The 14,815-nt window shown below is 37.7% G+C and overlaps 1 long non-coding RNA gene across 1 annotated transcript; it reads right to left on the bottom strand.

Annotated features, from left to right (window-relative positions):
• Nucleotides 1-2,095: 2,095 nt before the first annotated feature.
• Nucleotides 2,096-2,910, bottom strand: LOC118433321. Its single transcript, XR_004833319.1, has 2 exons — nt 2,732-2,910; nt 2,096-2,466 (listed from the first exon to the last, which is right to left on the bottom strand). It is a non-coding gene; the product is annotated as an uncharacterized LOC118433321 (long non-coding RNA).
• Nucleotides 2,911-14,815: the final 11,905 nt, after the last annotated feature.

Raw genomic sequence — 14,815 nt, 5'->3', positions numbered from 1 at the left:
AAATGTATGTAGAGCTTTGCAAAGACTCCCATTTATAAAAATTGCGAGCAAAAAATTAATATTTCGTTTGAGGTACCGACTTTCTTTAAGAATTTTGGCGAATCTTGTCTACTCATCTTGTAATTAAATTACATCAGTAGATACATATTTTCATCAAAGATTTAAAAATACTTGTGTTCACGAACATATGAAACATATACCCTTTCAAAGAAATTTGCATTTAATTCCACATTTACTCTTACATAAATTAATACACACCCCAATTTCCTACATGTGTATATATAATTCACATTTGTCATTTAATCAAAATTATAAATAGTTTATTACGATCGGAAACCGGATAGATAAAAAATTTCGACGTCCGTTCAATAACAATAGGAATTTGTAGTACGTTCATGCATACATATGTACACTCTTAGAAAACTGGTATTAAAATATTACTGGCTCAAGTACATGCTTTTCTCTACCAACACGGTAGTAACCAGCATTACGGTTTACTAATGAAAAATTTACCGCTCAGAGACAAACTATTATCAAGCCGGTCGGTAGTTATTACCAGTACATACATACGTGCATACTATACATGTGACTTTACCAGATTTGTAACAGCGTATCAGAGGTCGACGCCGACAAATTTTCGGCGGCGGCGGCGCCAGTTTTTGAGGATTTTTCGGCGGCGGCGCCAGTTTTTGGGGATTTTTCGGCGGCGTAGGTGGCGCGGCGTCGCAATGTTAAAGGAATAGGAAATCAAATTTTTCGGCGGCGGCGGCGCGTAAAATGCATCGGCGTACGGCGACGCGGCGGCGTGAGATCGGCGGCGTCGACCTCTGGTACATATGTATGTATTATGCAAATTTTTAACTGATACATAATTACATACGAGAACTAGTCAATTGTTCTCAATCATGAGGATTCCACATTGAGGAACCTTACATCCTAATATCGTTTATGTTATCTTAATTTTCAGCTACAAATACCCCGACGGCGTCAACACTTTCATTCAGACAACAACTTTTCATATGGAAATCTGTTTTCTTGCCTCTGTGACCTCTTTATTCTGCAAATATTACGCCAAGCACGTACGTATCAAAGCCAGAAGGGATTTTTCACGTAAACAAAATTAGCAAAACAGGAAAAAGAATTGAGGTAAGATTTTGTACTTGATGTAAAGACACATTTTCAGAATTTTTTGCGACTAATAATACTAGATGAACATTAGGCTTAATCTCTTAAAAATCTCAAATTTCCATGAATTCCAGACTAATTTCCTTTATTTACAGGCCTACCTCATGAACTGGACAATCTTCCTCCTCACCCTCGTCATCGGATCCTCCTCCGCCACCTTCCGACGAAAAGATGACACCACGGCGTACACGCAGATGTGCGTCGCGCCGCGTGTCACGGGCGCTTATTTGCGCGGCCTAACCACCAAATGTGGACAAGAGCAGAGTCTCGAGTGCGAAACGTACGGAGGAAACGTGAACCCGATGGTAAACTGCAAAACGAACGGGGATGCCGACAAAAACTACAATTTTCGATTGTGCTGCCAAGGCGGGAAGGATGAAGAAAAGCCGAGCAATTTGAAATGGATGGATTGTCGCGGTGATAATGACGAGGCTTCAAAGGCGACGAAGGGATGCGGGGAAAAGATGGAGTTGACCTGTGACGACGAAGGGTACAAAGGGGAGCCCAGGTGCAAGGTGTATGGGTCCTTTTTGGAGCGGAAATTTAACACGTGCTGCTTCGAAGACTATGGAATTACGACGTATCCCTGGGGAAATGAAGAGGTCCGTCCGTCATACGGCATATAAATCAGACGGAAAAGATGTTCTACTGATTGATCTTAAAATAAATTCATGTTAAAGTTAAAACAATTTTTTTAAGCTTGGGCATTCTGAATTTTAATAAATTTAAGTAAGTGCATGGAGGATTGTTGGGTTAAAGTTAAAAACTTTGCACTAAATTGTTAACTTTTAAGGTGGGGAATGCCCACAAATGATGCCACGAAAAAATACCAATTTTTCAGTCCTTCAATTTGAACAGAGGGGACACAATTCTAGTTTCAAAATGGTAAAATTCCCACTTTCAAATTTTCTAACGATTTTTTATTTATTGTAATTTAACCAACTTTTATGCAAGTTCCACCTATTATTTGGCGAGAATATATAAATATTTACGTCGATAATTTTTACTGTTAGGTTATTGTTAGGTTATTTTTACTATTATTTAGGTTATTATTTATTGAATTACTTAATTCTTATTAAGGTTCCAAATTATAAGACTAATCTAAACCTAACGGCAGCATCCATTGCTCGTCTCTTGTGGACAACATCCCGCATTTCGACCGCAACAGTACCACCTCCCCGCCCACGAGTCCCAGCAACATCGTTCCGAACAATAAGCATTTTCCGAGCAGCGGTCCATCACTGTTTCATTGAGTCCACCCACCCTCAAGCCGGATAGGTTCTTCATACATGCATAAAACAGCCGAGAAATTATGCGCGGAATTTGGAAAAAAATATGGAGGCATTTCACCTCACCAATCTTACGAAACTTTCTGACGAAACTGAAGAACATATTTATGGAAATTTTTGCGTACAGGCTTACAAAACCTTACGATGATATATGTATGTTTTTTGCTCATAAGCTGATCTTTGTGAATGTACGTGGTTACAGACTTACGAAGGAGCACGTGAAATGCTTCATTATTTTAACTTCTCAATATACTTACCAAAGCCAGTTCAAATTCGTCGACGGGTGTGCCCGACGGGTGTTTCTGTGGGTGTGCCACCCACAGAAATATGAGTCCAGATGGTGATAAGTGCCACCAGGAGTAAGATGGAAGTCTGCTGCTTCATTTTTTGTGGCAAAATTCCCAGAAATTTTCCAGAGTTTAATTTCCAAGTTAAGTTTGTATGTATTGATGTGCCTAATTGGGATGAGTAGGTGGCTTTTTATATGGGCCTACCACCCGGAAAAGATTACCAAAGGTGGGCATGGCAACGTATTTAAGAAGTGATTGTATTTTATCGGACAATTTTATCTTAAACAAATACAGGACTTTATACATACATATTTATTCATACGTGGGTGTTTTATTATTAATTTTCAAAATGTATGTTCCACACTGTTTCTGACCAAACTTTTGATGAAATAACAAACTTCAAATACTTTTAGGATGCTGTGATTTTCTTCAGTTCTGTAGGTTAACATTAACACTAGCAATAACTCATTAAAGTTTACCTCGAAAATATGCCAAAATTTACGACTTGATTTCATTATCATCCGAAAACCGTTTTCCCCTGATGTTTTTCTTTAAGTTTCGAAACGAATAATAATCACTAAGGGACAAGTCCGGACTGCACGGGGTGTGGTTTGTGCAGGTAAAGCGATTTTCGTCTGCACTAACCCTCGCAAAAAGCCAGGTATGAGGTGACGCGTTGTCGTCTAAAAAAAGGCCAACTCTTTATTTTGACCCCACGTTTCTTTTCAACCGGAGGACGCAGCTCCTTCGGGGTTCCTGCATACACGGCCCCATTTATTGCAGTATTTCCAGCAATAAATTTTATAAGGAGGGGACCTTTGGTATCCTTGAAAATGGTCATCATCATTTTTTTGTCAGATTTTTGCACTTTTCAATTTACGGGCGGTGGCAACCCCTCGTGCTTCCATTGAGGGAATTATTATTTGGTCACCGGGTCATAATAGTAAACCCAAGTACCATATGCAACTAATAAAATATTGAGCAGGTTCAAGTCTTCATTTAATAGGTTAAAATTGGCATTGCAAAAGTCGACTCGATCCTGTTTTTGAGATGCTGAAAGCAATTTTGGTACCCAACGGGAGAAAACCATTTTCATACCTAAGTCTTCAGTTAACATGGAACAAATTGCTGGTTTTGGAACACCCATCTCATCTGCTAAATAGGACAGTTTCAATCGCAGATCTCTCATTATTTGTTCCTCTAGTTTCCGGAGCCTTTCTGTGGAAGAAACGGATTTTGAGCGTCCTGGCGACTTTTTGCCCGAGACCTCGTTTCGCCATCATTTAAAATTATTGACCCAATTGAATTTGTGTTTTGTGTTGGGCAGTCTTCATCGTAAATTTTAAGCATTCGACCATAAATCTGCGACACGTATTGCCGATCCAGCATTAAAAATTAAATCACACTACGATATTTAATTTGCAAATCTAGCATTTTTTCCGTCGAGGTAAAGTTTGCCGAGTTATTGCTAGTGTTTATGTTAACCCACAGAGCTGAAAAAAATCACAGCCTCCTAAATGTATTTGAAATTTGTTATTTCATCAAAATTTTGGTCAGAAACAGTGTGGAACATACCTTTTGAAAATTAATAATAAAACACCTACGTACATTGCAGATTGATGCTTTTATGCAGTTTTCTCAGATAATGGGTTGGGTACACATACATACATATGTACATATAGTATTTGTTTGGACATAACGGACTAAATTTGGCATTGCAAATTGAGGCGCGTGTGTCCTTTTGGTTAGAAGGTCGGGCTCTTCGGTGATATCGTGCTACCCTTCCGATAAACCTTTTACCACGCGGAACATATTTACATGTGACATATGTTGCACGTGTGCATGCAGTTACTTAACAAAATGGAGGTCGTACCCAATTCGGATTATCAATGGGAGGCTTTTTTCCTGATTCCAGAATCGCTAATTTACATATGCACATAAATCCATAGCTTATCGATGTATGTATGTACATATGTAAATGGAAATAAATACGTGTGTACATACATACCTACATGCAGATGTATGTGTGTAATTGCTTATGTAAACCCATAGCCAAAGGCTTGCGCAATGGTGCGGAAGTCATTCAGATCTTACCGTTTTTATCAATACACTCAAAACAAAACGGTGTCAATATATGACTTAACCGCCTTGGTTACAATTGTGATTCCGAGTAGCAATGAATTTTTTTCTTTCCGGTCATAACATTATAACGACCGGTATCAAAATCATCATAACTCGGATTCAACATTGTAACCAAGGCGGTTCAGTCATTAGGGTGTCCCAACTTTGTAAAAAAAATCGCTTTTTCCGCTCACGATTTTTTCGCTCTTTTTGTAAACCGCACTGCGCATGCGATTCCGATCTTTTTTCCGCTTTTTCTGCTCAAAAATAAAATCTACTTTAAGATGATTTTTTCGCTCTTTTTACTACTTTGAATGAAAAATCAGTCTCTCAGAGACATGTTTAAGGGGACATCGCCCGATTTTGATGCCCTATGGAATATATTGCAATATCAGGTGAGTGTATGAAAAGTGAGGGAGGATTTTATTCCAGTGCCCCACCTGCGCCCGCCACAACCCCTGAAAAGCATTGCAACCACTAAAACTACCGCATTCAAACCTTTGCCAAAAATCCTATTTTCATCCCATTTTGGTAATTTTTGGATTTACATGATCTTAGATAGTTGTTTTATCATATCAAACATGAAGCAAATTTAAATTTTAAAAGAAACTCGAAATTTTCCTGACCACCCATTCTCTGCTCCGGAGTATTCAAGCGATAAAAAATCGGGACAGTCAAGTATTGAGCGAAAAAAGCGGATTTCAGATTTTTTAGCTTTTCGCTTTTTCAGATCTTTTTTACAAACTTGGGAGACCCTATTATTGACACCGGCGGTGTTGATTCGACAAATTTTTATTTTGAGTGTATAAATACATATGTATGTATGTAATAAATACAGATGATTTATTCAATTTGACTGTGTGTATTTATGTATGGACAAATATTAAATAAGAATAAAGGTAACTTTTTTAAAAATAATTACATCCAAATTGAGAATATATGTACATATTTACCTCCTTGTATGCCTAGAAGATGGTGACCGTATTCACTATTATCCTCGTATCCTCAGTATCGTAATAGAAAGTTTACGAAGAAAAAAATCGCCAGCTAAGGCGAGGAATTTGTTTGTATCTGTGTATAACATAGGTGCATGATAAGGACATCGACTAACCATGGGGAAATGGTCCCCGTGCTTCCGCAGCCTCTGGAATTTGGACGTTTAGGTAAGGGCTTCGAATTGTTCTGGGTTTATCATGTGGATCACAATCACACTCAAGGCCGAAATTCTACTCCACATTTCTTAAAATAGATTTGTCACTACATCTTCTCAGTCGGTTGGGGATGTGTGTAAATATCTATGTACATATTTACATACACATTTATGCATAGCAGGTTCAAATACCTTCCCCTTCCACACGCATTCAAGTTACGCAAATAGGGTTCGTATCCTGTTGGTTTTTATGTAAAAAAAATCAAAGCCTGCTTCTATCATATGTAGCAAATCCGAACCCTTTCCCTACATATTTATAATTGAAATGCAATACACCCGCTGGCCACGTGGATTCAGTCAGACGAATTTATTCATTAATATAGGTTTAACATTAATGCCTTACGTACAACATTTAGAGATATTTATGTACATATGTATGTACCAAATTAATTATCAATCATGCGGTGCGTTGTATGTACATAAGTCCGTTAGAAAAATCTATTCAAATTAGCCGTGCAACAGATGTGCGTATATGTGTACATTGTCCAGAAATTTTCCATACATCCATGTCACCATATATGTAAATATTCATATTAATATCGTTTAGTTGGAACCCTTAAGTATGTACATATCTATGTAAATATCTATGTATCTAAAATAAAAATCCTCCCCTCGTCATAAAACTTTCTATATCTCCAGCTCCTCAGTCCACCAGAATTCACCCTCGTTAAAACATCTTATCGCCACATCTGTACCATGTAATACATTCACTCGTAAAAATAATGTTACCCTTTCGAAAAGTAACTTTAGTCTGAATTTTCTATTAAGCAAACTATGACAAAAATCCAGAGTAACGTTAACTTCTATCCAGAGTAAGGCAAAGTTTAGTCTGGATTTAAGACCGTTGACTTACATAATTTTGAATTTAGAGTACATTTACTTTCTAAAAGGGTAACATCATTTTTAAGAGCATTGTTTAAAGCAGGAGTACGACTACCTTGGGAACGTCCTTATATTATGTCATCATAACGGTGGGTAATTTTGTGTCACCCCTCTTGCTCTTCTTAAGCTTGAAATGAGTAGGATACCCGGGTGAAAATCGTATGTCGAATTTGACATAATTCGATAAAACTGCCCGGACTAAGGGTACGTGCAGAAATAGTATGGACGATTCTGCATAAAACTTCTGGCACTTATATTCTGCAGGAAGGTTTCGAACAATTATGCATAATTCTGTAAATTTTGTGCACAAATTGTTTCAACATAAATTTTTCTGCATAAAATCCAGCCAATTCTCTGCATAAAATTCCTTAGATTTTTCACCCGGGATATAGAAAGGGTTGGTAGATTGTAAAAACTCGATCTGATTTTTTGATGTCATAATATTTGGACGTTCCCCTCGATCACAAAATAATGGTCAGAATCCAACCACTAATACTCAGTAAATCTAATCTCATTACAGTTTTAAAAAATGAATCGTCGCACGTTAAGGCGTCTGATATCCGTTCCAGTCTTCCATTTTCTTCTCGCCTATAGTTGTATCAGTCTGACCGTTGAGGAGTTGTGGGGGCGCATACGTGCCAAAATATTCCCCCTTAGGAAACACAGCCTATGGCTGGATTCAGTTACAAGTGTAAATTTTGCCACCTTACGCGCCATGCAAGACCATAGGATAAATTCATACCTGGCATTTTTACAAGACGCCATAATCACGCCGTTCCTTAATCGCGCCTTGTACGAAATGTTGGGCGTTTCCCAGACAAAAATCCCGGTCCGGGTCGTCCTCTATGGGGAGGATAGGGAGACAATGTATCGCCTCGTGTGCGCCCTCAGGACCGAATTGGCGACTCAGTTAGGCGTAAAGGTGAAATATCTCGAGTCACGGCGCCACCATTGGGTCAGGAAGTATCTAAAATTGTGTTATTTTGGGGACGCTCAAATGCGGCAAGATATATTTAAGCTGTTCCATAAGGAGGGCGAAGTGGAGATCACCTTCGTGGAGAGTGCACAAGAAGGGTGGAACCCGGATGGTGAGTAATTATAATTTCTATTTTTGCATACTAAATTTCTTCAAGAATGGATTTTCTAATTTTTCAAAACACCAAGGTTTTGTAGTACCAAAAATTAGCTTTACATTAAAATATCAAAAGTCCCATTTATCTCAATTCTCAATACTCTTGAATTTGATGTTATTTTAGAAATTTCATTTAAAGACATTGAGCACGGGTTGAGTGAGACTAAACACTCGATGAGAATGAAGTAAATGGAACCTTAAACTCCTAACTCCTTTCTGTCAATTAAAATAAAGTTACACTTTTAACAGATGACAAACCTTGCAAGCCCTTCCTGGAACTTTACAAGTATGAAACGGGCCATGGTTTCTACATTTTCACAATGCCCCATATCGAGAGTCCTTTACTCGCCACCGTCCGAGCGGATAAGCATCAGGGTTCAGAAAACCCCGGGGTTTTTGTAGCAAAACCCAACCCCGTGGGTTTTTCCGGGGTTTTTGGGGTTTTTGTGGGTTTTTGGGTTTTTGTGGGTTTTTGTGGGTTTTTGTAGATTTTGGGGCAGGTTGAACCAGAATTTCTAAAATTATTTATTAGAGAAAAACTAATTTAATATACAATTTTAACATGCAATTTTAACCGTTATCATTGATTTGGACTGTTACATCCAAAATTCATGTTTGACATGTAAACCTGGAAATATGCTATGATTTTTGGAAATTCAAGTCGCAAATGAAAATTCTCAAAATTTCAAGATGAAGCAGGAAAGTTAATTAGCATTGATCTACGTAGTAGTTTAAGGGATTTTATTTCAATCTGCCTCAAAATCCTACAAAAACCCCGCAAAAACCCGCAAAAACCCACAAAAACCCGCAAAAACCCCATTAAGCATTAGGGTTTTTCCGGAGATTTGATACCCCAAAAACCCACAAAAACCCCAAAAACCCCAACCCACAAAAACCCGGGGTAGCGAACCCTGATAAGCATCACTTGACCAGATTCCTGCTGGTTTCGCGACTCACGGTGGAGCAGAGAATGAAAAACATTTTACAAAATGCGACCTCTTCCTGGAGGGTTGTTCCATGGGACGAAATTCTGGATGTAATCGCGGCAAAGGCGGCGGAATGTTTTAAGGAGGAGACTGAAAATGTGGTTAATGGATTAACCAGGATAAGCCGGGCTGCGTATTGGCATTGCGTAACGCGAACTTTTCCGGATGATAATTTTGAGCCGAGAAATATGGTGCGCATCGCCCCAACGCTGTCCGATTGGAACGTAGCGATCCACAAATTTGTAGAATTTAGAGGAAATTATGCCACAAAAAGGGAAAGAAAGAGGCAAGACGACGGTAAAAATGATGCACTCAAAGATTTTTTAAATTGTAAAGCAACTGATGCTGGTTTTTGAGAAAAGATTTTCATTCACATTCATTTAATTCGTCATGTATGTACATATATTAAGTAGTATAAGTTTTAGGTAATGAAAAATTTGAATCAGTTTCATTTTTTTAAACGGAATTTTCATTGAAAAACCTGTTCACTTGTACTTAATCCTCTTAATCTTCTGACGTCGAAGAATTTTTCATGAATTTTCACCGATATTTTAAAGTTATGACATGGCATTTACATATATATGACATGTACATATATTGAAATACCCATTAAATTGTAAGGGTGACGGTGTTTAAAATTTGCAGCGTAAATATGTTCAAGTATTTATTTACATATGTATGTATCTAGGTATCATATTTATGTACATATGTATTTATGTAAATACTTCATAAATCGAACTATAGTTATGTATGAGTGTGCATGTACACATGTAAAAGTATGCAGATAGAAGTACAAATAAATGTATGTAAACAAGCGAAATGTGTTTTAAAATGCGTACGTCTTAGTGCACTTGTATGAGTAAGCATTTATAAAGAAATTCCTGCGTAAATTGAATCCATCCCTTATTTTGATTTTTACATATGTAACATGTGCATACATACATACATATTTCCTGCCGAAACCTACCCCATAATTTTCTTAAAATAGAATTCTTACTGCATCCCCTTCGTGGGAGATTCATTCCCCTTTTCGCCATGCATACACAACTTACGCACGGAAACAGGGTGCTCAACAGTTGTCTATTGCGAAAAGAACACTGTGTTTTCTGCCCCGGGTAGTGGGAATAACTGATACCCGGCTACCCGGGCTTAGGCCTGAAATGTTTGTAAAGATGTACAATGTACATACAACATTTTTAAGCATTTTCGTTTAAACGTTTCCTCGCGAATGATTCTAGATAGAACACAGTAAATATGCACGTGTACATAGTTACTTACAGTCCTTAATTCGCTTCTAACTTTCAAAGTTTCAATATTTCTAAAAAGAACTTGAGCAAATTTAACATAATCTGTTCATAACGTACATACATAGATATGTATGTACTCGAGCCATCAAGGGAAGAAAATTATGTTGGTATTTTCGCCTTTAATTCATAAAAACCATCATAAAACTGCATAATTTCTTATGTTACGGAACCCTTATTCGAAATCCAGACGTATAATTCATCCCCTCTCCACACAAAGTTTTCTCGCTCAATATCAGTCTCTTGTCTCTCAGGATAAATTCTCAAAACATCTTCACAGGCCCACAATTTTGTGAAAAAATTCAGATTCTACAACCAAAAATCAATTTCACATTTCAAAACTCACCAGTTTTAAAATGTGCGACCTCTTTTTAATTGAAATCTTACGCATTCCAATTCACATCTTTCTCACCACCTACAGTTTTATCAGCCATGCTCTAGAAAACCTTCGGGACTACATTATTCCAAAAATATTTCCTTCCGCGAAACAAAAATCGTGGCGAGATACAGTTACCAACGTAAATTTTGCGACATTGTGCGAAAAGAGGGACGACAGGATAGACTCATACCTCACATTTTTACAAGACGCGTAATCACGCCGTTTATTAATCAGGATATTTTCGACGCTTGCGGAATTTCGGGGGTAAAAATCCCCGTGCGCCTCGTCCTCTATGGTGAGGATGGGGAGACAAAGGAGCTCCTCGTGGCGGCCCTTCGGACCGAAATGTCGTCCCAGTTATGCAAGATGATTAAATACTACGAATCTCGGGGGGACGGCTTTATGAGAAAATATTTGCGATGGGTTAATATCGCGGATTCTGCCATGCGATACGAGTTGGACGGTTGGTGGTGGGACCCGGAGACTGAATTGTCAATCAGTTATGTGGAGGATGTTTATGAAATGTGCGAAGGAATTGGTGAGTGGGGGGAAAAATCTTTTATAAAATACTGTTTTGAAAAAATCTGTCCCCTGAAAACTCCATTTTGTTCTACATTTTCATTTTTTTAATCACTTGCCTTATCAGAAATTTTTCAAATTATACAATTCATAATTTTAATTTCCAGAGAATTTTTGGTATTTTATCCCCCGTTTAGATCAGCTCGCGTATGAAATTGCCGGTTCAGGCATTTACGTCGTGACGTTACCTCACCTAACGGATAAGTTGTTATCCACCGTACGAGAGGAAGGTAAGGACTACTTGACCAGATTCCTGCTCGTCTCTCGACTCACGGTGGAGCAAAGAATGAAAAACGTTTTGAAAGAGGAGACCTCTTCCTGGAGGGTTGTTCCGGGGGATGAAATACTGGATCAGATAGCGGCAAAGGCGGCGGCATGTTTAAACGAGGAGAAGGAAGACGTCGTCGAAGGGATAAGCAAGATAAGCCGGGCTGCATATTTGGCCTGCGTGATGCGAGCTTATCCTGATGATAAGGGACCGCCGACTAGTGAAACTGCAGAAATCAGCCCCAATTTGGCAGATTGGGAGGACGCGTTCAATAAGTTTGTCGTGTGGAGGACAAGTTTTTTAAAGAAACGAGATAGAAAAAATCAGAAGGAAGAAATCGACTTACAAAGTAAAATGCTTAAGATTATTTTTAATATGAACTCGGACAGTGATGAATCCTCGGAAGAAGAGGAAGACGATAACTTTTGCGTAGTCAAGGTGGAAGAATAAGTAAGTGGAAAATGGAATGTTGCAAAATGCTGTATTTAAGTTCAAATTAGCGAAGAACTTTTTTAAGCACTTTAACATCCTTTGAGTGGATCATGTACCACATGTAATTATGTAACTGTGCGTAACTTTTTTCCCACATTTGTTTAGAGTTTGACAATATTTACATACATAAATACGTATACCCATAATTTTTGTCAGTATGTTCCATAGTTTGTTATGAACTAATATACGATTGCCCAAAGTTCTTGAGCTTTTCTAAATACAATGGGCGTTCATTCCCAAACTAGTGTTGCGTTAAACTTTGCAGAATTTCGGCTTAAAATGTTATGTCGGTAAAATCTCTCCGATAGTCGGTTAATTCTGTAAAAACCATGCAGTTGTATAAATGTGCATACAATTTTTGCTCTTTACACACAAAATTATAATTAAGTTTCTAAACTTCATAAACCAGTAATGGACAATTTTACATGTTTATACGCAAAAATAAATATTTACATAAAAAATGAAAAGTGTCAAAAATTTCGAGGAAATTATAACTTTTTACATCAAAACCCCGATTATATAAAAATTTAATCACGTGAAACATTTGCATCGTCGATTACTTAGTAATTTCATGCATACTTTATGGTTTTACTTGGAATAATGACTTCCATTAAGCTTAAAACAGCTTTTTTTACACCGGCAGTGGCCCATCTTCTTAAACCAGAGTCACATTAAGAACCATCAAGGAAAAAAAACCTTCGTGCGTCACAGATTTCATGGCTTGTTCATTAACGTCACATGACAGGACTTCATAAAAGTGACATATATGTACGTATGGATAGACATAAATATGTACAGAGATATATACATGTATGTAAATATGTTCATACTCGAGTAATAACTGACTCATGACCAGGGTTCCGTACTCCAAGTTTGTATAATTTCCTCGAATGTGTAAAAATTTCATGCACATAACACAAATATATTATGAATAACTCTAACAAGGGAACATACCGAGGTGTCCAACGAGTTAAGGGTCGACACCTATGCCAAAATGACCACAATACATGACTTATTAAACAAACTGAAGGAATTTCCGTGTAAAATTCACTTTTCGTCAAATTTTGACGATATTTGTGACGAGCGCATGACCATCGGGTTGCCAGCGGGAGAGGTCGGCCGCTGAACGATCAGGTCGAACACAGGGTTCGGAAAACCCCGGGGTTTTTGTAGAAAAACCCAACCCCGGGGGTTTTTCCGGGGTTTTTGGGGTTTTTGTGGGTTTTTGGGTTTTTGTGGGTTTTTGTGGGTTTTTGTAGATTTTGGGGCAGGTTGAACCAGAATTCCTAAAATTATATATTAGAGATAAACTAATTTAGTATACAATTTTAACATGCAATGTTAACCGTTATCATTGATTTGGGCTTTTACATCGAAAATTCATGTTTGACATGTAAACCTGGAAATATGCAATGATATTTGGAAATTTAAGTCGCAATTGAAAATTCTCAAAATTTCAAGATGAAGCAGAAAAGTTAATTAGCATTGATCTACGTTGTAGTTTAAGGGATTTTGTTTCAATCTGCCTCAAAATCCTACAAAAACCCCGGAAAAACCCACAAAAACCCGCAAAAACCCCATTAAGCATTAGGGTTTTTCCGGAGATTTGATACCCCAAAAACCCACAAAAACCCCAAAAACCCCAACCCACAAAAACCCGGGGTAGCGAACCCTGGTCGAACACAGAGAAGTGTCGTCGTCTTCACGTCAGAGATTTCAAATTCTATCAAATTTTGAAAAAAAATTGAAATTTCTTAAAAATTTCACAAATTTCTTCAAAGTTTCAAAATTTTCTCAAAATTTTTTCAAAATTTCAAGATGTTTTCAAAATTTGAAAGAATTTGAAATCTCTGAAGACGACGACGCTTCTCTGTATTGCACCTGATCGTTCAGCGGCCGACCTCTCCCGCTGGCAACCCGATGGTCATGCGCTCGTCACAAATATCGTCACAACTTGACGAAAAGTGAATTCCTTCAGTTTGTTTAATAAGTCATGCATTGTGGTCATTTTGGTATAGGTGTCGACCCTCAACTCGTTGGACACCTCGGTATGTTCCCCTGTAAGTTGCACTAATTTTCCTGTAAGTACATATGTATGACTATGACACAAATTTTGAGCACAACAACATACCTACGTATGTATGTACATGCATAAAAATGAAATTATTAAAGACATTTAACTAAAATTTCTTCAGGTTTTTAATCACATTGGTGAACAAATTAAATAATTAATACCACACCATACGTAATTACACCAAGTAAGCATGCACATAAAACACAACGTTGCAAACCTTGCTTGTTAAAAAAGTATATATTTTTCCTTTATACCAATCACGCTCATCTTTGTTTCTCATCCACCGTCTCGCTGTGCTAGACAAGCAGTGAAGGGCCGTTCTAACACAACGTCATCAAAAATTCGTCCAAGACCCACTGCAAGATTTCCAGATTTCGTGTGGTAATCAAAAACTAAATATTCGTTACGAAGGACTAAATAAGTAGATTTATATACTGACCAATTAATGACATCGCAGTTGCACGTCATCTCAACCCTAAACTTTTTCTATTTACTACCTGTACATAGTTTTACTACGTATGTACGGACCCAGAAAGGTTTAACTATGTTTGCATGTACAAGGTAACCCATTAACAATGAGATATCACCCCCGTGCAAAATTTTTCATTACAGGTGGATGTGGAT

Source organism: Folsomia candida, unplaced genomic scaffold, assembly GCF_002217175.1.
Source record: "Folsomia candida strain VU population unplaced genomic scaffold, ASM221717v1 Fcan01_Sc047, whole genome shotgun sequence".
Classification (NCBI taxonomy): Eukaryota; Metazoa; Arthropoda; class Collembola; order Entomobryomorpha; family Isotomidae; genus Folsomia; species Folsomia candida.
Note: the sequence above shows the minus strand (reverse complement) of the source record. Positions and strands in the feature narration are given on the sequence as shown.